This window comes from Stegostoma tigrinum, chromosome 21 (assembly GCF_030684315.1).
Source record: "Stegostoma tigrinum isolate sSteTig4 chromosome 21, sSteTig4.hap1, whole genome shotgun sequence".
In the NCBI taxonomy this organism is placed as follows: domain Eukaryota; kingdom Metazoa; phylum Chordata; class Chondrichthyes; order Orectolobiformes; family Stegostomatidae; genus Stegostoma; species Stegostoma tigrinum.
Genome location: NC_081374.1, coordinates 54,703,256 through 54,725,781, shown reverse-complemented (window position 1 = coordinate 54,725,781; position 22,526 = coordinate 54,703,256).

Here is a 22,526-nt window from a genome sequence, read left to right as displayed (position 1 = left end):
TAGAAGAATGGTGGGGGGAGTCTCAGAGAAATGTATAATGTGCTGGTAGGACTGGATGGGCTGGATGTGGGATGATGTTCCCAATGTTGGGAGATTTCAGAACAAGCGGTCACAGTCTAAGAATAAGGTTAAAGCCATTTTGGACTGAGATGAGGAATAATTTCTTCACTCAAAAAGTTATGAACCTGTGGAATTCTCTCCCACGGAAAGCTGTTGTGGTCAGTTTGTTAGATATACTCAAGGTTGAGCGAGTCGTGACCCTTGCAGCTGAAGAGATCAATGGGCACAGAGAGAATGCAGGAGTGGGATATTAAAATTGCATGATCAGCCATGATCATATTGAATGGTGGTGCAGGCTCGAAGGGCTGAATGGCTAACTCCTGCACCTACTTCTATGTGTCTATGTTTCCAGCCCTACTCCAGGCATGGGAGCAACCCCTCAGGAAGGAGTTACATCATGGAGGATCTCAGTGCTGTTAGCTTGTTAATCCGGGCTCGCTTGTGCAATAGATTCCTGCCTTCAGTTGCAGATGAGGAATGTGATTTATTGATATTTTGTTTTGTTTGGGTTATGTGTGACAGATTGGGGACTGTTATGTAACGGTACATTCTGGCCTGTTTCTATGACCCTTCCACTTGGCTGTTTATGCACCCCGATCATTCAATGATTTCAAGTAAAGGATCAATTTCATGGCTGAACTTGACCCCTGCTCATTTGTTTACCTGGGGAGGATTGGAAGGGTCAGCAAGCAGACTGTTACAGGGAGTCACATTCTAATACCTGGGGAGCTGGAAAACTGACCACCGATGTCCTCCCAGACTTTGGCTTGACTGAATCCCACACACCCTTGATGACCCCCAAGACTCTGCTCCACTGACTCTCTCTGCCTGACTTGACCCAACTAACACTGGCCCCAGAAATGACTGACTCCCATTCCTCACTGATCCAGTTACTGCCCCGCTTTGCCAAATCTTACACAATGACCTGCTGACTTACCAGCTGCTCTCTCTCCCATCACTACCTGACACGACTACCCCCGACACGGCTAGTCCCTGACACAGCTATTCCCAACATGACTGCCACTAGACACAACTGCATCCTAACATGACTACTCTGTCACAGCTGTCCCCCACAACACGATCAACCCTAAGCATCACTCTTCCCTGACACAACTGCCCCAGACCTGACTTCGCTCGACAAGGCTGTCCCCAACATCTCTACCCCCTGACATGGCTGCCCCCAACATGACCGTCCCCCGAGATGACTACTCACCCAACAGAGCTTCACCATCACAACTAACCAACTGTCCATGTGATGACCACCCCGGAAGTGACTGCCCACTAACACAACTGCCCTAACATGAAGACCCACTTACATTACTACTCCCATCACGACTACATCCTGACACGACTATTCCGCAACATGTCTATCCGCTGACACGACTACCCACTGACATGACTTCTCCCTGACACAGTGAGCCCCTGAGACGACTATACATGAACAATGCAGCACCCTGACATGGCTACACTTCTGACACAGCGATCCCTGACATGACTAGTCCCTGACATTATCCTGACACAATTGTCAGGTTTGTTTTTGGAGACCCTCATGGACTTGATGCAATAACAAGACACTGACCTGTTCAGAAAAACACAAATCCTTTAATTACCAAGCAAGTACAAGCTGTGGAGAATCACTGTACTTATCCCGGCACAGAGTGCAGAGTCTTATAAGTAATTCTCCCATCACATTTAGGTCAATTTGGGTGGGTGGGCTGGTATCGGCATCCCATGGTGTTCTGCTGGGTCAGCCGTAGACTATTTCCACTGCTGAGAGCCCAGTAGTAGAGTGGGGCGTTCTTCGCATGTGATACAAGGCTAGTGGCAAAACCTTTAACCAATTAAGGCTGATCTCTAATGAAAACGTGGTCAGTTTAGTTTTAAGTGTTCCATTAGCTCTTTCCATTATCCCTGCTGCCCGGGGGTGGTAGGCACAGTGGAATTCCTGTTGGATGTGTAACGTATCACACAGGTCCTTATTAATTTTCCCAACAAAGTGAGGGCCATTGTCCGAACTAATTTGTCATGGCACTCCAAACCTTGGTATTATTTCAGTTAATAGTTTTATTACTGTTGAGGCTTTGTTTGTTTGTCGTTGGGAAAACCTCTATCCACCTACTGAATACATCTACAAATGACAAGACAACATTTATAACATTTTGCGTGCAGTAATTCTATAAAATCCAGCTGAATGCATTCAAACAGTCCACCTGGCAAGGCTGTTTTTCCTGGTGAGCATCTCACCCCCTAACCCACATTGTTTTGCTGGCATGTGAGAAATGATGCTATACCGAGACTGGGCTGCTTCAGTCAGTCTGGGGTGCCACCAGGTACGGGACATAATCCCACTCATTCCCTCCTTGCCAAGGTGGGTGTCAGAATGCAGACAGCCAACAGCATTGGTAACAAAGCATCAGGTACACACACTTGGCCGACTGGGGTTATCCAAAGGCCTGAGGACACAGAATGCGCCTTCTAAATATCCTTTTCAGAAGCGGGACGTCCCCCTGTAAGTGTCGAACAGTGACTATATCTGGCATGCCCGTCTTGTCTGAAGGCGTGCGATTTATCGCCTGCATAGAGGGTATAATGTTCATAGAGGGTATAATAAAAAATTAGTCTGCAGCAGCCTGTTTAGCAGCCAGATCAGCCCGAGTGTTGCCCCGAGTAACTACAGAATCATTGGAGGCATGGGCAGCGCATTTGATAATAACCAATTGTTTAGGGAGGAGGATTGCTTGGAAAGGGTTTTTAACATACAGGGAATTCTGGATGGGTGTACCTGAGGGCGTTAAAAATCCACACTGGGTCCGGAGAAGGGAGTGGGGCATCAGATAGGGTTGAGGGAGGTCAAGTTCCTGGGACTGACACTGAGGGGTGGAGAGCGCAGCATAGATACAGCACAGGCTAAAGAGGGCTTGCAGGGTGGCTTCGTACATTTGAATAGTGGCCAGGATGTAATCTATAAAATTTTCTGGATTAGTCTTTCGATCAAGGGCCCTTGACATAATTAAATGCATCTCTTCTGGCTTCCGAACGGTATAGACCTACATTGTATTTTGACCCCCTTGTGTTGGGTTTGGGTGAGGGACCATGTGATTAGGAAAATGTCGGAGATTTTTCTTACGGGGGTCCTTCTTTAGGGGATGTCTATTCGAAGGTGTCTTCCAAACTCTGTCCTTTAATTCACTATCCCCTGCATGTGAGTTGGGACTATCATATTCTTTGCTTGTTGTAGAATCGCTAGGAAACACTAAACAGGTGCTTGAGGGTCGAGTGAACTGCACCCGGGACTTGTGTTTCCTGAGGCTCCTCTTATGGGGTTTTAAAAGAATCCTGTCGTCCCTCCTTTTGTTCACTTAACGATCTGGTCTGTGTTCTGTTTCCTGTTTGTCTGTTTAGCTTTAGACCCACTACGACAGGAGATAGGGTCTGTACAAGCCGCAGGTTTGTCAGGAGATTCATGTGGGCTGATTACTGAAGCGCTTGGAGATTCTATAGCAGGAGGTTTGGTCTGGTCAGCATACAGTGCTGGTGATTGGAATACGGGCGATTGCTGGGACTGATGGCAGTGTTGGGGTGCCTGCAGATGTAGGTTGGGCAAGGACAGGGAGGGTTGTGGAGAAGGTAGTGGTACCGATGGGGCAGAGGGGTGCCTTCCCAAGTCTTCCTGTCTAGTTCATCTGTACCATTATTTTGGAACAGCATCGGCAGGCCAGATATGTCAGGAGGTACCTCCGATTTTTTGTTTTCTGTCAACGCGGCCTGCCGCTCTAGTCCCCGTTCTTTGTCTCGTTGTTCTTTCTCCTGCCTTTCTTGTTTAACGCTTTCCCTTTCATTCATCTCATGATCCTCACACTCCAGTTTTAAAACTTCCCAAGTTTTTAGGTTTCCCCTCATTATCACAGACACTGATCCCTCTCCCACGTGCATTATCCACTCAACTGGCCAGTTTTGATTTTTCAGTCAGCTCCTCAGCTCTTTCTCCAGAATGACATTAACCCTTTCCAGTCCCTCTTCTGCTTTAGTACATAGATCTACATCCCACGTTTCCCCTAATGGCCAATTCTCACCTCCCAAATTTTTGTCTAGGCATGCCGACAGACGTCTGTACTGCACTTCATTTTCGGGGTCATTCCGGCACAACCGATGAAAAGGGGTTCCGACACCCGACTTATCCAGTGTTCGTCCCTTTTTTATTGCCTTTTTTTCAGCTCTCACTTTTTACTTATCTCTATATACGACAGCGGTGTCCTTCGTCTCAACACCCATTTCAGGTTCCTGACCTTCGCGTGGGGGATTTCCCCTCTTAACAACCGATCGAAGGCAGGGTGTTTGAAACAGACAGACACTGTAGCTATTCTATACCTAGGTCTTATACTAACCCTCCTCCCTTCTCCCAATTTCCCGACACAGGGAGTCACCCCGGTTACTTGGGGACTCTATCCTCCCAGATTTTATTTTTTTTTCAGTTGCTTGTCCCAGGGTCTTTAGCCCTGGCCACCGGGGGAATCGAACCTCCCGGATGTTTTCTTTTTTTTAGTTACTTGACTCAGGGACTCTAACCCCGGCCACCGGGGGACTCTAACCTCCCGGAATTTTCCGTTACCTGACCTGGGGACTCTAACCCCGGCCACCTGGGAACTCAAACCTCCTGGATTTTTTTGAGTAACCTGGGGACTCAAACCTCCAGGCGTTAGGATTTTGCAACGTTCAAGACCGTGAGTTATCTCGGGGATCCGTCAGTACAGATCCATGCAGGGACGAGGGGTCACACGGGTGGCAGGTGAGTGAGAGAGACCAAGGTGAATCGTACCTTGTGGGCCCGTCCGTCTCACTCCACCGACACTTGAACAATCACTTATTCAGCCCTCCACGTGAGACTGCTGGACATGTTGAAACCCTGCTCGCAGTGCCAAATGTCAGGTTCGTTTTTGGATACCCTCACGGATACAATAACAAGACACTGACCTGTTTAGAAAAACACAAATCCTTTGTTACAAAGCAAGTACAAGCTGTGGAGGATCACTGTACTCAACCCGGCACCGAGTGCAGAGACTCGTAAGCGATTCTCCCTGAGCAGTGGACAGTACCCCATTTTTTATACCTTATCAAGTGCATAGTACATGAAGCAATTTTACATCTCAGAATGGTATGTTACATGAAATAATCACTACAATAGACAACGACTTGATCCAAAACAATTACTGCATCAAAAACATAAAGAGAGCAGGATATAGTATTAATGGTTTGCGAAGTGACTGCTAATGGCAGGAGGCAATTTCATGCTGCAACTGTACAAAACGCTAGTGCGGCCTCATTTGGAATATTGCGTGCAGTTCTGGTCGCCGCATTACAGGAAGGATGTGGAAGCACAGGAAAAAGCGCTGAAGAGATTTACCAGGATGTTGCCTGGTCTGGAGCACAGGCCCTATGAAGAAAGGCTGAGGAACTTGGGCCTATTCTCATTGGAGAGAATGAGGCTAAGAGGGGATTTAATAGAGACCAACAAGATGATCAGAGGATTAGATAGGGTGGACAGTGAGTCTTTTTCCGAGGATGATGGCATCAGCTTGTATGAGGGGGCACAGCTACAGACTGAAGGGTGATAAATTTAAGACAGGTGTCTGAGGCAGGTTCTTTGCTCAGAGAGTGGTAAGGGCATGGAACACCCTGCCTGCCAATGTAGTTAACTCAGCCACATTACAGGCATTTAAACAGTCCTTGGATAAGCATATGGATGAGGATGGGATAGTGTAGGGGGATGGGCTTTGATTAGTTCACAGGCCAGCTCAACATTGAGGGCCGAAGGGCCTGTTCTGCACTGATTTGTTCAATGTTCCATGTTCTATGAAGTGACAGAATATAATTTCAAGCTGCCAAATTGCCTGGCTTGAACAAAGTCAGTCCCCTGGCCCCTTTGTCAGAAACAGAAGTTACATACTTCAGAAGTCTCACACCTTTACAAATACTCCTCACTAAACCTTATTTGAGACAGTTTCCACATACCCCCGTGCAGGAAGGTAAAGATTTGCACAGTTTAACTCTAATTCTATTCAGGCAGGAAGTTTAAGGCGGTGTCTGCATGCGGATATGTAGGAAAATAAGGAGTTACAAAGTTTTACACCTAATTTCTAGTTGGGCAGGAAGGTTTTAAGGCAGTGTCTGCATACCTCTATGTAAGCAAATAAAGGTAATTAATTTATAGAAGTATAGAAATCAATGGGATGTTATCCCAATAATATCTCATCATCACTCTGTCTAACTGTGACTCTACTTTCCAGGAGAAATGAACCTGTACCCTTTGATCACTTTGTTCTGTAACAATCCTCAGGACCCTACCGTTGATGATATAAGTCCTGCCCTGTTTTGCTTCACTAAAACGCAACACCTTGCATTTATCTAAATTCAGCTCCATCTGTCATTCCTCAGCCCACTGGCCCAATTGATTAAATCTGGCACTCATAAGCTGTCACTTATTTCAGGATCCTATAATGCAAAGAGTCAGGTGTAAGGAACAAATCATTCTTTAGCCTGGTTTGTTTTCCTGAAAGAATCACAGAATTGCTGCACCACACGGAGTTATTTGGATCATCTTATCTGCATTGGTTTTGCAAGAGAGTATCATTGCTGAGTGTTAATCTCCTGCTTTACCTCAACACCCTTGCAGTACATGTTCTACACTACAACACAGTACATTTCCTTCATGAATGATAATGATATCAATGCAGTGTGGGCCGGGAGGAACACAGCAGGTCAGGGAGCATCAGAGGAGCAGGAAAGTCAACGTTTTGGATTGGGACCCTTCATCAGGACTGGTGAGGGGGAATGGAGCTCAGAAATAAAGAGAGGGAGGGGGCGGGTGGGGGGAAGGTAGGTGGGGAGGTGATTGGTGGATGCAGGTAGGGGATTGAATGATTGGTCAGTGGAAAGGTGGGGCTGAAAAGTGAGAAGGAAGATGGTTTTTTCAGGTCAAAGAGATGGGGATAAGTGGGAGGGCTAGACATGGGGTGAGATGGAGATTGGGGTGATATTGAAGTCAATGAATTCTATGTTGAAGCCATTAAGCTGTTAGATCCCCAACTGCAACATAAGGTATTAGACGTGTCGCCAATGGAGTGGGAAGGGAGTTTAAATGGTGGGCAAAGGAAGGTGGTGTTGATTGAAGCGTACACAGCACAGATGCTCTGCAAATCATTTACTGAGTCTGCACTTGGTCTCTCCACATAGAAGAGACCACAGTGGGGGCAACACATGCAGTAGACCAGATAGGAGGTGGTTCAGGTGAATCCCTGCCAGATACAGAATGATCGCTTGGGGTGTTGGATGGGGGTGAGAGCGGAGGTGTATGGGGGAGGTGGAGCAGTTCCTGCGGTTGCCGGGAGGGGAGCGTGGAGTGAATGAGGTATCAGTGGAGAGTGCAGTCCCTCCAAAAAGCAGATAGGGATGGGGTGGAAAATATCTCTTTGGAGGTGGGGTCTGATAGCAAGTGATGAAAGTGGTGGAGCATGCATTGGATTCAGATATTGGTAGGGAGGTATGGGAGGATCGGGGGGGCTCTATCCTTGATGATGTTGGGGTGTGGGTGATTGAGGGTAAAAGTGCAGCAAATGCAGGAGATGCAGTTGAGTTGTTTCACAGGGACTGCTATCTCCATGACTCCTTTGTGCGCGCCACACACCCCAATAGCCCCAGTATGCATGATACCTTTCTCTGCAAATGCTTGATACTTCCCTCTCCTCCTTCTCACTCAACTCCATCCATGGCCCCGAACAATCATTCAATTTCCAACAGGGATTAATGTGGATGTCCTGCATCTGGGACGATTTTGTCGAACCTTCCCATGGGCCAATCTCCACAATCCCTTCCTGCATCGACCTATCACCACCCCACCTATGTTCCCTAAACCCCAGACCAGCTCATTTATTTCTGAGCTGCCTTCTCCCTCCACAGTCCTGATAAAGGGCCCCGATCCAAAATACCAACTTTCCTGCTCCTCTGATATTGCCTGACCTGCTGTGTTCCTCCAGGTCCACACTGTATCATCTCTAAGTTCCTGCATCAACAGTGCTTGCTATTTCCCAGTCACTGAATGATGAGAATTGTTTGCAGTTCCTGTTCATTCTGCCCCGATTTCCTACCATTTTGGCCATTTTTATCCCGTCATCTACAGAAAGAGATAGAAAATATTTGGTCAATGTCTTTACCATTCCCTCTTTTATCATTGTTAATTACTGAATTCCATTCATTCAGGGATGAATATTTCCTTTAGCTCCCTATATCCTTTCATTGACCTTTGGAGAAATAAAACTTCTTCCTGGTTTAGATTTTTTATTCCACTTTCTACCTCTCTTTTAAAACTTCATCCATTAACGGTTCCAAGAAGTCCAACCTTACACCAGTCAGCTTCACAGCACTGACCGATTTCATTCACCTTGATACGATTCTTAACATCTATAGTTTGGAAAGAATGGTATTCCCTTCTTGTTCAAGTGTCTCTCAGTGAAAAGTATACTCTTTGAGAAGTTTGAAATGCATCCTTAAAAGTCTAAAGCTGCTGAGTTACCATGCGAGCATTTCACATCTTGTTTTTGCTGTACTCCATAACCAACTGTGCTTTCACGGGTTTATATTTCTTTGAATTAAGTTGAAAGCTGAACGTCAGCACAATGTTTATCACCATCAAACTCGACAGCAGTTCATCATGTTGTGTTTGCTCTTGCATAGTGTATCTGTTACTGAACCTGCTCCTCTATCTATCTCTCTGATGCTTCTACACATGCACAGCCACACACCCACACTTGGATTGAGATGCAGATAAACAGTGTACTAGCACAGGTGCACAGGCTGTCAAATAAGGCAGGAAAAAATCACAGATCAAAGGTCCTGGAGATATCATCTTCTTTCAATGATGTCTATTAATAAGACACCAGGACGGTAGATGAGAGAGAAACGTGTGCAAAATTGATTGCTGATGATGTAATTCTACAGTCAGTCTCAATGTTTGATACATTTCACAATTGGAGTAAAGGGATAGGACACGATATTCTTCAAATGCTCTCTGAACTTAGGATGTGTGATGACATAAATCACAGTGTTTGTGCAGCAACTCAGCATCTGGAGCATGTAGCCCAGGTCCATTACAAAAAGAGGCAGATATACAGACTCATATCCCAAAAATTTCATTCTCCAATTTATGGAATACACCATTGATACTGACCATAACAGAATGAAATTCCCTGAGATAAGAAACAATAAAATGATTGAATTCTTTCGACTCTTCATCTCTGGGTCTTTGGCACTCTTTCTGTTCCTCTGCTGATGGAGTCTCCTGCGGGATCTGCTGGTCACTGCAATGTGTCTAACCGTTAAAACATTGAGAAGCAGAATGAGAATAAAGGCAACTACTGGTGTTAGTATGTAATGACAGAACTCAATTGCTCCCCAGACTGGAGAAAATCTCACTTTCCTTTTCACCCGACAAAACCAGGGTCTGCTGCTATTGTAATACTGATCAGTAAACAGAAAATACCAGAAAATGTTCTTCAAACAGCTCAATGCAGTCACTGTTGCCAGAACCACGGCTGCTGTTTTCACTTTGCAATATTTACTTCTCAGATTTGGGCAACAAATGGCGACAAACCGATCAAAGGTGAAAGTGACAGTGAACCAGACAGAACAGTCAGTGGCAGCATAAAGCAGGACAGCGTGGATATTACACACAGGGATACCTTCTAAGAAATGATGCTCCTCCAAATAGACAAATGGAATGTGTCGCAATATGAGGTCAAAGATGATGACCATGAGATCTGCGATTGCCATGGCTACCAAGTAGTGATAGACACATCGGGAGAGACCACACTTTTCCTGGGACAGGATCACAATTGTTACTACATTGGCTGTGAGAAAAGCAAAGAATGTAGTTATTGTTTTTGCTTGGAACAATGTTACCAGTTTTATTGAAAACTGTTTGAGTGCACAAATGGCATTTTGTATCCAGTCCTGTCATAAATATTGACTTCGGTGTTCTGTTTATTTGGTGAACCCAATGACAGTTATTCCATAAGTTGACCATGTAAAAAATATAAGATGAGATGAAAGTTGCTGTTAACTGAAGTGTTTGTGACTGTCACAATACATTTTTCCCCATAATGGAAATCGCAGAAACTTGGCTTGAATTGTCTGTTACTGTATTTTGGAAATGGGTAAGATCTAAGAGATGTGACTGTCATGTAAACACGTGATGGTACCAATTGTGAAACAATGGTGTTTGTAAAAGCAAAAAATTTTTCTAGCATTAAACAATCGAATACCTCAACCACATTGACATGAGGTCATTGGAAGAATGTATACTGAGTCAATGAGTGCTCAATCAGACACTCATATAGCCAGATTACAGACCTAGCAGCCGGACCTAGAGGAAAGCAGGAAGCAGGAAAGATGACAAAGTAAATTTCAAGCATGGTAAGGCCCTTATCAATGGTCGGCAGAATGAAGGACGCAGAGGAAAGAAAATAAGAGCAGCAAGTGTTGCACCGTAAATACCACAATTTATAGAATTACAAAAGACTTACTAGGGACTGCAATGATAGCGAGAATCGGATAATAAATGAATTGCATAATCTGAAGGACCATTCGAACGCGGATCTTCAGTGGCTTCCAAGCAAAAGTAGCAGAATGGGAATTCAACATCTCAATGAAACCCCGTCCCGTTGTTCTACCATTTCCATCAACTGTTCTCTCATTTTGAACCATTGTCAAACCATTCCAATCTGTTGTTGTAACATTCCAATTGTTTGTTCTTAGATTCAAATCCAGTGTTGTATTGTTCCAGTCCATCATTGCCAGATTCCAATACATTGTTGCATCATTCTAATCTATAACGCTCCAATTGTAAACTGCAATCTTCCTACTCTCTCTCGCTCTGTCTCTGGTGTCCCAGATCTCTGTTAGTCCCACAGCTTTCTCTCCCACTGACGCTATGAGAGGAAAAATTGAACAATGCCCCTTATAAATAGATGTAGAACACACTGCAGCAACACAATTAGGATCCATGGGGACTGACATTAGTGACAGTTACTGAGCAAACAGTTACTCATTCCATCCTATCTCGTCTGTGTCAGAGTAAACTGATGTAATTACCCAGGTGATTTCAGAGCTTGGCTGAGGAAAGAGTGATGTCATTAATGAATGTACAGGCTGGAAAATGGGATTTGGGGTGAGAGTCTGAGCATGACAAATGTTGAGGTCTGTTTAAGAGAGGGAGTGAATGGACCATGTAATTACAGGTCAGTTCTTAAATTGAAAGCCATGGCCTGAGGTGACAGGGAAGCCTGAAGCATGACACACTGGGTGAGCTGATGAAAATAAAGTGGTGAGCAGTTGTTCAGACAGCAAGGAGATGTCTGGTCTGTTTAATCTCCTTCAGCTGACAGCACAGAGCCTACACAACCTACACCTCCACCCTTATCAAACCATCTCCGCAGTTCCAAATCATGGCCATACATGTACATTTCCATGTGCTGTGATGTCATGAATAACATGAAATCAACAACTCTCTGCCTTCCACAAGTAGAGCTTCCACATGTTGTCTGGGACACAACGTTTTTAAAATTCATCATCCACTAAGTGAAGAGATTCCTCCTCATCTCAGTCCTGAATGGATTGTCCTTTATTCTGAGAAGGTTCTTGGGTACTCACCCACAGGGCCAGAGAAATATCCTTCCTGTGCTTACTGTCAATCTCTTTAAGCAATTTGGAATTTTCTTGGCTATTACTGAAGTCATCTAACTCCAGATATTCCAGCCTCTCTCATCATTAATTAAGGGGGCCAAACCTGTATGCACATCCACTCTCCTGCCTTTACTCTGATGGCTTGATTCCCCTATTTACTGAAAAGTCCTCACAGCTCTCTGTGACAAAGAGCTCCAAAGACTCTCAAACATCTGAGAGAAGAAATTTCCCCTCTTCTCAGTTTTCAATTGGTGCCCCTTCATTCTTAGACAGTGTCCTTTATTCTTTGACTCTCCTGTGAGGGGAAACATTGTCTGTACAGCACTGTGTCAACACTCTTCATGTGATTGCCTCTCATTCCTCTCATCTCCAGTGATATTTAATCTTTGCTCCATAGCCAATTCTTCCATACTGGGGTCATCCTTGTGAACATTTCTGATCTGCCACCAATGAAATGTTACCTCTTCTTATGTCAGCAGCACCTTTTACATTTGCAGGAAGACGTCCCTCCTCTTATACTCCAACCCGCCTTGAAGTTCTGCCAACATTGCATTCGCTTTTATGATTACCTGCTAGCTTTTTACAGCAGAGAGTGGCGGGAGCTGGGTGGAAGTGAGGTTGGAGCAGAGAGGCTGTTGGGAAGGTAAGTGATTGCTATTTTAACACTTACCTCGAAGCCAGCGGCCCTTCAGCACCTTGCTCCCTGTACGAATGAGGGAAAGGGCTGTGGACAGGATGAGCCAACTGACCATGGCACCATGGTGCAGAAGGCCATTCAAGAGGTGGGAGCAAAAAGACAAGTAGTGGTTATAGGGGATTCTATAATTAGGGGGACAGATAGTATCCTATGCAAGCCGGATCGGGGTCCCACACGGTGTGTTGCCTGCCCAGTGCCAGGGTGCAGGACATCTCCGACCGCCTTGAAAGGATAATGGAGCGGGAGGGGGAGGATCCAGTCATTGTGGTCCACAGTGGGGCTAACAACATAGGCAAAGCTAGAGTAGAGGACCTGTTCAGGGATTATCAAGAACTAGGAAGGAAATTGAAGCACAGGTCTTCAAGGGTCATAATCCAGAGATTATGTGCCACAAGCCAGTTGGCATTGGGATAAGAAGGTTAGGGAAGTAAGCACATGGCTAAGGGAGTGGTGTGGGAAAGAGGGATTCCATTTCATGGGGCATTGGCATCAGTTTTAGAACTGGGGGATCTGTATCGTTGCGTCGTTCTCCACCTGAACTCATCTGGAACCAGTGTTCTAGTGAAAAGGATAAATAGGGTGGTCAGTAGGAATTTAAACTTCTGAGTCGGGGGGAGGGGAAAGTGAAAGCGACAGGGTGTATGGAGTTAAATGGAAAGATAAACAGCAGGATACCATATGTACAGGTGGGTTTCAGCTTGAGGCTGAATGAATAAATGAATTAATGGCACAAATGATCTTGAATGATTATGAAGTGGTAGGCATCACAGAGACATGGTTTCAGGGGGTTCAGGACTGGCAGTTAAACATCCAAGAATTTACAACTTATCAAAAAGACAGGGAGGTGGGCAGAGGGCGTGGGGTTGCCTTGTCAGTTAAGAATGATATTAAATCTATGGCACTGAATGACATGGGGTCAGATGATATAGAGTTTGAGTGGGTGGAGTTGCGGAAACACAAAAGCAAAAAAAAACCATAACAGGAGTTATGTACAGACCTCCGATCAGTGATCAGGACCAGGGGCGCAAGATGCACCAGGAAATAGATAGGGCATGTCAGAAAGGCAAGGGCACGGTGATCGTGGGGGACTTCAGTATGTAGGTGGACTTGTTGAACGATGTTGCCGGTGGATCCAAAGAAAGGGAATTCATGGAATGCTTACAGGATGGCTTTTTGGAACAGCTTGCAATGGAGCTCACAAGGGAGCAGACTGTTCTGGATTAGTGCTATGTAATGAGCCTGACTTTAAAAAAGATCTTGAAGTAAGGGAACCCTTAGGAGGCAGCGATCAGAATATGGTAGCGTTCAGTCTGCAGTTTGAAAGAGGGAAGGCAAAATCTGATGTAATGGTGTTACAGTTAAATAAAGATAATTACAGGGAAATGAGAGAGGAAGTGACAAAAATCAACTGGAAGTAGAGCCTAGCGGGGAAGACAGTAGAGCAACAATGGCAGGAGTTTCTGGGTGTAATTGAAGGCACAGTGTAGAGGTTCATCCCAAAGCAAAAAAAAGATTATCCAGGGAGGATTAGATACCCATGTCTGACAAAGGAAGTCGGGAAATGTATCAAATTAAAAGAGACAGCCTATAAAGAGACCAAGAGCACTGGGAAATCAGAAGATTGGGAAGGCTAAAAAAACAAACAGAGGAGAACAAAGAGAGAAACAAGGAAGGAGAGGATCACATATGAAGGTAGGCTAGCCAGTAATATTAGAAATGATAGTAAAGTTTCTTTCAATATATAAGGCACAAATGAGAGGCAAAAGTTGACATTGGGCCACTCCAAATTATGCTGGAAGGCTAGTGATGACAGACAAGATAAAAGTTGAAGAACTTAAGTACTTTATATCAGTCTTCATGAAAATCTCGAGCCCCGACAGGGTCTCTTGGTTTCGCAGTCAGTCAATGAACACTAGCAATCGGACTGGCTGTTTAAAACATTACTCTTTATTTCTTCATACGGCTGGGTACAGATAATCCGGAAACACAGAAGTTGAGCACTTCTGTATTCCTTGGATGAGCTGCACACCACAGGTTAATACAAAGACATTTTTATACTTTTCTTAAAGCAGGGTACATGGAGTGATTGCACAGTATATTCAAACAATTACCAATCAATACATGATATTGCTTCATTGACAGTGACTCGGGTGATCCCTGGAATTGTAGGCCTAACATATGATGAATGGCTGAGGATCCTGGCATTGTATTCATTAGAGTTTCGACGGTTGAGGGGAGATCTAATAGAAACTTACAAGATAATGCATGTCTTAGAAAGGGTGGATGCTGGGAAGTTGTTTCCATTAGGCTGGGAGACGGGGACCCGTGGGCACAGCCTTAGAATTAGAGAGGGTCAATTTAGAATGGAAATGAGGAGACATTTCTTCAGCCAGAGAGTGGTAGGCCTTTGGAATTCATTGCCACAGAGCACAGTGGAGGCTGGGACGTTAAATGTCTTCAAGGCTGAGATTGATAAATTCTTGATCTCGCAAGGAATTAAGGGCTTCGGGGAGAGTGCGGGTAAGTGGAGTTGAAATGCCCATCAGCCATGATTAAATGGCGGAGTGGACCCGATGGACTGAATGGCATTACTTCCACTCCTATGTCTGATGGTCTTCTGGTCTTTCTGTGTTTTGTGCACGTGTCCACAAGTCCCCTTTTATTGAAGCTTTCTGCCATCTTTCTCCATTAAAATAATACTCTGTTCTGTTGCTCTCGCTTCCAAACAGAACAACTTCACATTTTCTCACATTCAACTTCTATTTCAACGTTTTCCTGTTCATTTTGATCAGGATGTAGAGTTGCCAGTGTTGAACTGGGCTGGACAGAATCAAAAGTCACACAACACCAGCTTATACTGCAACAGGTTTATAAATAAGCTTAAGTCTTCAAATGAACCGGTTGGATTATAACCTGGTTTCGTGTGATTTTGGATTTTCACCAATAAACAGGATGGTGACAGCAGACTTCCCAGATAGGTCAATCCAATATGTCGAGCTGTGCTGAGTATTTCTCTGACAGAGCATTATGTCCCTGATGATAATTGTTCATTTTTGATGCTTGGGCTCAGCAGATGATTCTATGCAATGCAAAACCAGGTTGGGCGAGAGACTTCAGATAACAAGATGTAGAGCTGGATGCACACAGCAGGCCAAGCAACATCGGAGGAGCAGGACAGCTGATGTTTCAGGACTGGACCCTGCTGAAGAAAAACGGATGAGCTTTCTGTATACTTGGAAGTGCATGTGAAAACACAGCAAATGGTTTCATCAAGAGGAAGTCATGCCTGACAAATCTTATAGAATTCTTTGAGGAAGTAACAAGGAAGGTAGACCAAGGAGAGTCAATTGATGTTATCTACCTGGAATTCAAGGAAGAATTTGAGAAAGTGCTGTCCAGGAGGCTGCTGAGTAAGACACTGGCCCATGGTGTTAGAGGCAAGGTGATAGCATGGAGAGCAGATTGGCTATCTGGCAGAAAGCAGGGAGTGGGATAAAAAGGTCTTTCTCAGGATGGTAACCAGTAGCTAGTTGTATTCCATAAGGGTCAGTGCAGGGACCGCAGCCTTTCACGTTATACAGTATTGATTCAGATGAAGGAACTGAGGGCATTCTGGCAAAGTTTGCTGATGATACAAAGACAGGAAGAGCAACAGGTAGTATTGAAGAGGAGTGGAAGGTGCTGAAGGATTGACAGGTTTGGAGACTGGGCAAAGAAGTGGCAGATGGAATACAATGTGGGAAAGTGTGAGACCTTACACTTTGGTAGGAAGAATAGTGGCATAGACAGTTCTAAATGGGGAGAAAATTCTGAAATCTAAAGTGCAAAAGGACATGGGAGTCTCTTAAGGTGAACTTGCACGCTGGGTCGGCAGTTAGGAAGGCAAATACAATTTTAATATTTATTTGGAGAGGACTAGAATATACAAACAGGGATGTATCTCTGAGGCTTCCTAAAGGTCTGGTCAGACCACATTGAGAGTATTGTGATCAATTTTGGGCCTTATACCTCAGGAAGGATGTATCCATTCTGGAGACGGTCCAGAGGAGGTTCATGAGAATGATTTGAGGAATAAAAGGCTTAACATAAGAGAACGTTTGTGCACTCTGGATCTATACACAATGGAGTTTAGAAGGATAAGAGGCATCCTAATTGGAACTTAAGGAATACAGAGACTGGAGGTTGGGAAAGATGTTTCCATTGGCAGGAAAACCTTGGATCTGAGGGCATGGCCTTTGAGTAATGGGAAGAGCCTTTAAAGTGGAGATAAGGAGAAACTTTTCATACAGAAAATCGTGAATCATTGAGTATATTTAAGATAGAGTTAGATATGTTCTTGATTGTCAAGGGGATTAAGGGTTACAGAGAGAAAGCTGGAAAATGGGGTTGAGAAACTTTTCAATCATGATTGAATGGTGGAGCAGACTCAACGGGCTGAATGGCCTAATTTCTGCTCTTCTGTCTGATGGTCGTTTGCACCAGGACTCCCAGATCTCTCTACATCTCAGAGCTCTGCAACCTCTCCTTATTTAGACAATATGCTGATATTTTTGCTGCATGATCGACATTTTTGTTGAGCAGTCAGATTCAAGTGCAGTTGTGGGTTCCATCCTTAAAAACTCCCATTATTCAGCATCCATCCATTATTTGGGTGTGTGATATTCTGTCAAACACACATGCGGCTGGTGTGTCAATCCTCCACAGGGGTCATGGTCTTCCTCAGTAGATAGTCACTATCTGGGAATTTGCTGGTGTGCACAGTACAGGTCTGGTCAGTGAGATCCATGAACTCTAAAACGTAACTTACGAACACTTGTTCAATCTAGTTCGTGTGGTGTGTTGCACTTGGGCAGGAGGACAGGGAAGGAAACACATGGATGTTGGGCCGTGGTGCAGCACTGGGAATCGGAGGGAGCTTGGGTGCATGTCCATCAGTCTATTTAGAGAGTGGGCTATGGAGAAGAAGTGGTTAACAAGGCATACATTAGACTTGGTTTTATTTGCCAAGGCATTGAGTTGAGGGGCAGGGAGCTTATGGTAGAATTGTGAAAAAACATTGTTCAGGGACACATGGCAAGAGTATGCAGTCCCCGTAATACACATTACAGGAGGGATGTGATTGCACTAGAGAAAGTGTGAAGGAGATTTACCAGGATTTTGCCTGGGACAGACAGATCCAGTTATTGAAGACAGATTGGGGTTGTTTTCCATAGGACAGAAGATATTGAGAGGGTACATGATTAAGATGTATAAAATAATGTGGGGCAGAGATCGGGGAGATTGGAAGAAACATTTCCCTTTGATGGAAGAATCAAGTACCAGGGTGAGTGGGGTGGAAATATTTAAGACAATGTGCAGGAGGTTTTGAGGGAATGTGAAGCGAAATATTTTCACCCAGAGGGTGGTGGGGATCTGAACCTCACTGCCTGTAAGAGTGGGAGAGACAGAAGCCCTAATACAAAAGAAGAATTATTTAGATATGCACTCACAATGTCAAGCCTTGGGCTAAGTCCTGGGGAGTGGGTTTAAAATGGTGAGGTGGTTTGTTTCTCAGCAGCACAGACACAATGGGCTGAAAGGTCTTCTCCTGCACTGAACACCTCCCTGACACTGATCGCCTCCTTGAGTTTTCTCCAAGTTTTGGTCTGATCATGATTTTTGTCTCTTCCCTCCCCAAACAACTATTATCCCACAGAAGAAATTCCACAGTCACATGTCCCTGGGATTCAGAGAAAAGTTTCCGTGTCATTGTTTTAGATTAGATTCCCTACAGTGTGGAAACAGGCCCTTGAGCCAAACAAGTCCACACCGCCCCTTGAAGCATCCCACGCAGACCCATCCCCCTATAGCCCACACACCCCTGAACACTATTATTAGCATGGCCAATCCACCGAACCTGCACATCTTTGGATTGTGGCAGGAAACCGGAGCACCCAGAGGAAACCCACACAGACACGGGGAGAATGTGCAAACTCTACACACACAGTCACCCAAGGCAGGAATCGAACCTGGGTCCCTGTTGCTGTGAGGTTGCAGTGCTAACCACTGAGCCACCGTGCTGCCCTAATACACCACTTGCCATTTCTCTGCCCATATCTGCAATGAACAACCTTCTGCACTGTCCACAATTTCACCAATCTGTTATTTCCTTCTCTGATGCTGCCAGACTTGCTGAGCTTTTCCAGCACCTTAAAACAGAACAACAGAAAGGGCACCAAAGACCCTTAGATGAAGAGTCGAAAGAATTCCATCATTTTATTGTTTCTTATCTCAGGGAATTTTATTCCATTATGGTCAGTATCAATGGTGTATTCCATAAATTGGAGAATGAAACTTTTGGGATATGAGTCAGTCTATCTGCCTCTTCATGTAATGGAACTGGGCTACATGCTGCAGATGCTGAGTTGCTGCACAAACACTGTGATTTATGTCATCACACATCCTAAGTTCAGAGAGCATTTGAAGAAAATTGTGCACTATCCCTTTACTCCAATTGTGAAATGTATTAAACATTGAGACTGACTGAAGAATTACATCATCAGCAATCAATGTTGCACGTGTTTCTGTCTCACCCACAGTCCTGGTGTCTTATTAATAGACATCATTGTAAGAAGATGATATCTCCAGGACCTTTGATCTGTGATTTTTCCTGCCTAATTTGACAGCCTGTACACCTGTGCCAGGACACTGTTTATCTGCATCTCAATCCAAGTGTGGGTGTGTGGCTGTGCACGTGTGGAAGCATCAGATAGATAGATAGAGGAGCAGGTTCAGTAACAGACACACTACTCAAGAGTGATCACAACATGATGGAAATGCTATCCAGTTTGAGAGTGATAAACACGGTACCGACCTTGGTTTTTAAACTTTATTCAAAGAAATACAAACCCATGAAAGCACAGTTAGTTATGGGGTACAGCAAAAGGAGGAAGTGTAGCATTCCCTGCTTTTGCAGAAAAAGATTTTGGACGTTGTGGGGCTATTGGGAAGTGTGGAGCGCACAAAGGAGTCATGGAGAGAGCATTCCCTGCAGACACAACTCAACTGCATCTCCTGCATTTCCTGCACTTCCACCCTCAAACATCTTCCCCCCAACAGCAGTAAGGATGGAGTCCCCCTGGTCCTCCCATACCAACTGACCAACATCTGAATCCAACGCATGCTCCACCACTTTCAACACTTGCAATCAGACCCCATAACCAATGAGATGGTTTCCTCGCCATACCTATTAGCTTTTTGTCAGGACCGCTCTCTCCAGTAATACCTTGTCCACTCCACACTCCCCACTCAGCAATTGCAGGAACAGCTTCCCCTCCCCCTACACCACTGCTCTCACCCCCATCCAAGACCCCCAAACAATCATTCCGTATCTGCCAAGGATTCAAATGAATCTCCTCCAATCTTGTCTACTGCATTCATTGCTCCCAATGTGAGGTCTTCTGTGTGGAGGGACCAAGTGCAGACTCAGTAAGTGATTTGCAGAGCATCTGTGCTCTCTACGCTCCAATCAACACCACCTTCCTGTTCCCAGCCATTTCAACTCCCCTCCCCTGTCCCTTGGCAGCACGTCCATTCTGCACCTATTTCAATGTCACCATGAGGCCACATGAACATTGGAAGAACAAAACCTAATGTTGCAGTTAGGTATCTTACAGAATAATGCCTCAACATAGAGTTCACTGACTTCAAAATCTCCCCAACCCCAGTCTCACCCCATGTCTAGCACTCCATCTTATTCCCATTTCCTTAACCTGCCGCAACCATCTTCCTTCTTACCGAGCAGCCCCACCCTTCCCATTGGCCAATCTCCACAAACCCCTACCAGCATGCACTAATCACCATGGACACCAAATTGCCCGCACGCCACCCTCTCCTTCTATTTATTTCTGAGCACCATTCCTCTCCCCAGTCCCAACGAAGGGTCCCCGTCTGAAATATTGAATTTCCTGCTCGTCTGATGCTGCATGAACTGCTGTGTTCCCTGATGATGCTGTATTGAAAGGGGTACATCATAGCAGGGGAGCTTAAAACTGTGGTCTGGTCCTTACGTTCTGCATGGGAAGTGGGCTTATTTCCCATTCCTGGCACTGGGAATGTGAGTAGGAGCTGTCTACAGTTACAACTCCTGGGTTTTGGCACTGGTGTGGTGGGTGGGATTTCTGTGGAACATCTGCGAATCTGAGAGAGCCGTGGATAGTACAAATAGTGAGGTGGTCACACCTCAGGCTGAGAGTCCAGGTAGGGCCGTCATGCAGTGTAAGAGGACTCAGAGACAATACAGGAATCCCCTGTGGGCATTCCCCTGAGAAACAGATGTGACACATTAGATACTGCTGAGGGCAATGGTCTCTCAGTGGGAAGAAGCAACAGCCAATTTGAAGACACTACCACTGGTTCTGCTGCACATGTGAACAGCAAAGCCTGAGGAAATACAATAGCTGTTCAATTGTAAGAGGAACAGGTAGGATTTCTGTGGCTGCAGACAAGACTCCAGGATGGCATGATGGTATACCGTTTTGAATACTGTTGGGAGAGATGGCTCACTAGGTGAAGGCAGCATGATGGCCCTTCCTGGACTGTCAGCCTGAGGTGTGACCACCTCACTATTTGTACTATCCACTGCTCTCTCACCTTTGCAGATGCTCCACAGAAATCCCGCCCACCACACCAGTAGCCACGTTCATGGCACTGTGGCTGGCTCTGCTGTACAAAAGGACGGGAAAAAGAGTGGAAGGGCTATAGTTATAGGGGATTCCATTGTAAGGGGAGTAGGTAGGTGGTTCTGTGGTTGAAAATAAGACTTCCGAATGGTATGTTGCCTCCCAGGTGCATGGGTTAGGGATATCTCAGATTGACTGCAGGACATTCTGAATGTGGAGTGTGAACACCCATCTGTTGTGGTGCATACAGGCAGCAATGATTTAGCTAAAAATGGGGATGAGGTCCTACAAGCAGAATTTAGGGAGTTAGGAGCCAAGTTAAAAAGTAGGACCTCAGAGGTTGTAATCTTAGGATTGCTACCAGTGCCACATGCTAATCAGAGTAGAAATGGAAGAACTGGCAGGATGTATGAGTGCCTTGAGAGATGGTGCAGGAGGGAGGGGTTCAGGTTTTGGGACATTAGGACCAGTTCTCGGGGACGTGGGACTATTACAAGTCGGACGATCTACACCTGGGTAGGACTGGAAACAATGTCCTGGGTGGGGTGAGGGTGCTTTTGCTAACGTTGTTGGGGATAGTTTAAACGAATATGGCAGGGAGATGGGAACCAAATGCAGATGTTAGTGGACAGTAAGGAGGTCGTAACTAGAGCCTGTAAGGAACTAGATAGTGAAGTCAGTGTGATTCAGGGAAAGAGTAGGCAGAGAGCGGATGATGAATGCAAAGGGATAGGTGGCCTGAGATGCATTTATTTTAATGCAAGAAGTGTAGTAGGTATGGCAGATGAACTTAGGGCCTGGATTACTACCTGGGAGTATGATGTTATTGCTAATACTAAGACTAGGTTGACGGAAGGGCAAGATTGGCAACTAAATATCCTAGGATATAGATGCTTCAGGCAGGATAGCGAGGGAGGTAAAAGGGGTGGAGGAGTTGCATTACTGGTCAAAGAGGATATCACAGCTGTACTGAAAGAAGACGCTATGGAGACTTCCAACAGTGAGGCAATATGGGCAAATCTCAGATGTAGGAAGGGTGCGATAACAATGTTGGGGCTATACTGCCGGCCTCCCAATAGCGAGCATGAGATAGACAGGTAGACAGATTAAGGAAAGACGTAGGAGCAACAGGGTGGTGGTGATAGGAGATTTTAGCTTTCCCAACATTGACTGGGATTCACTTAATGTCAGGCGTTTAGATGGAGCGGACTTTGTAAGGAGCATCCAGGAGGGTTTTATGGAGCTGTATGTAAATAGTCCAGTTTGTGAAGAGGCCACACTGGACCTGGTGTTGGGGAATGTACCTGACCAGGTGTTTGAAGTTTCAGTTCTGGATTACTTTGGGAATAGTGATCACAATTCCGTAAGTTTTAGAA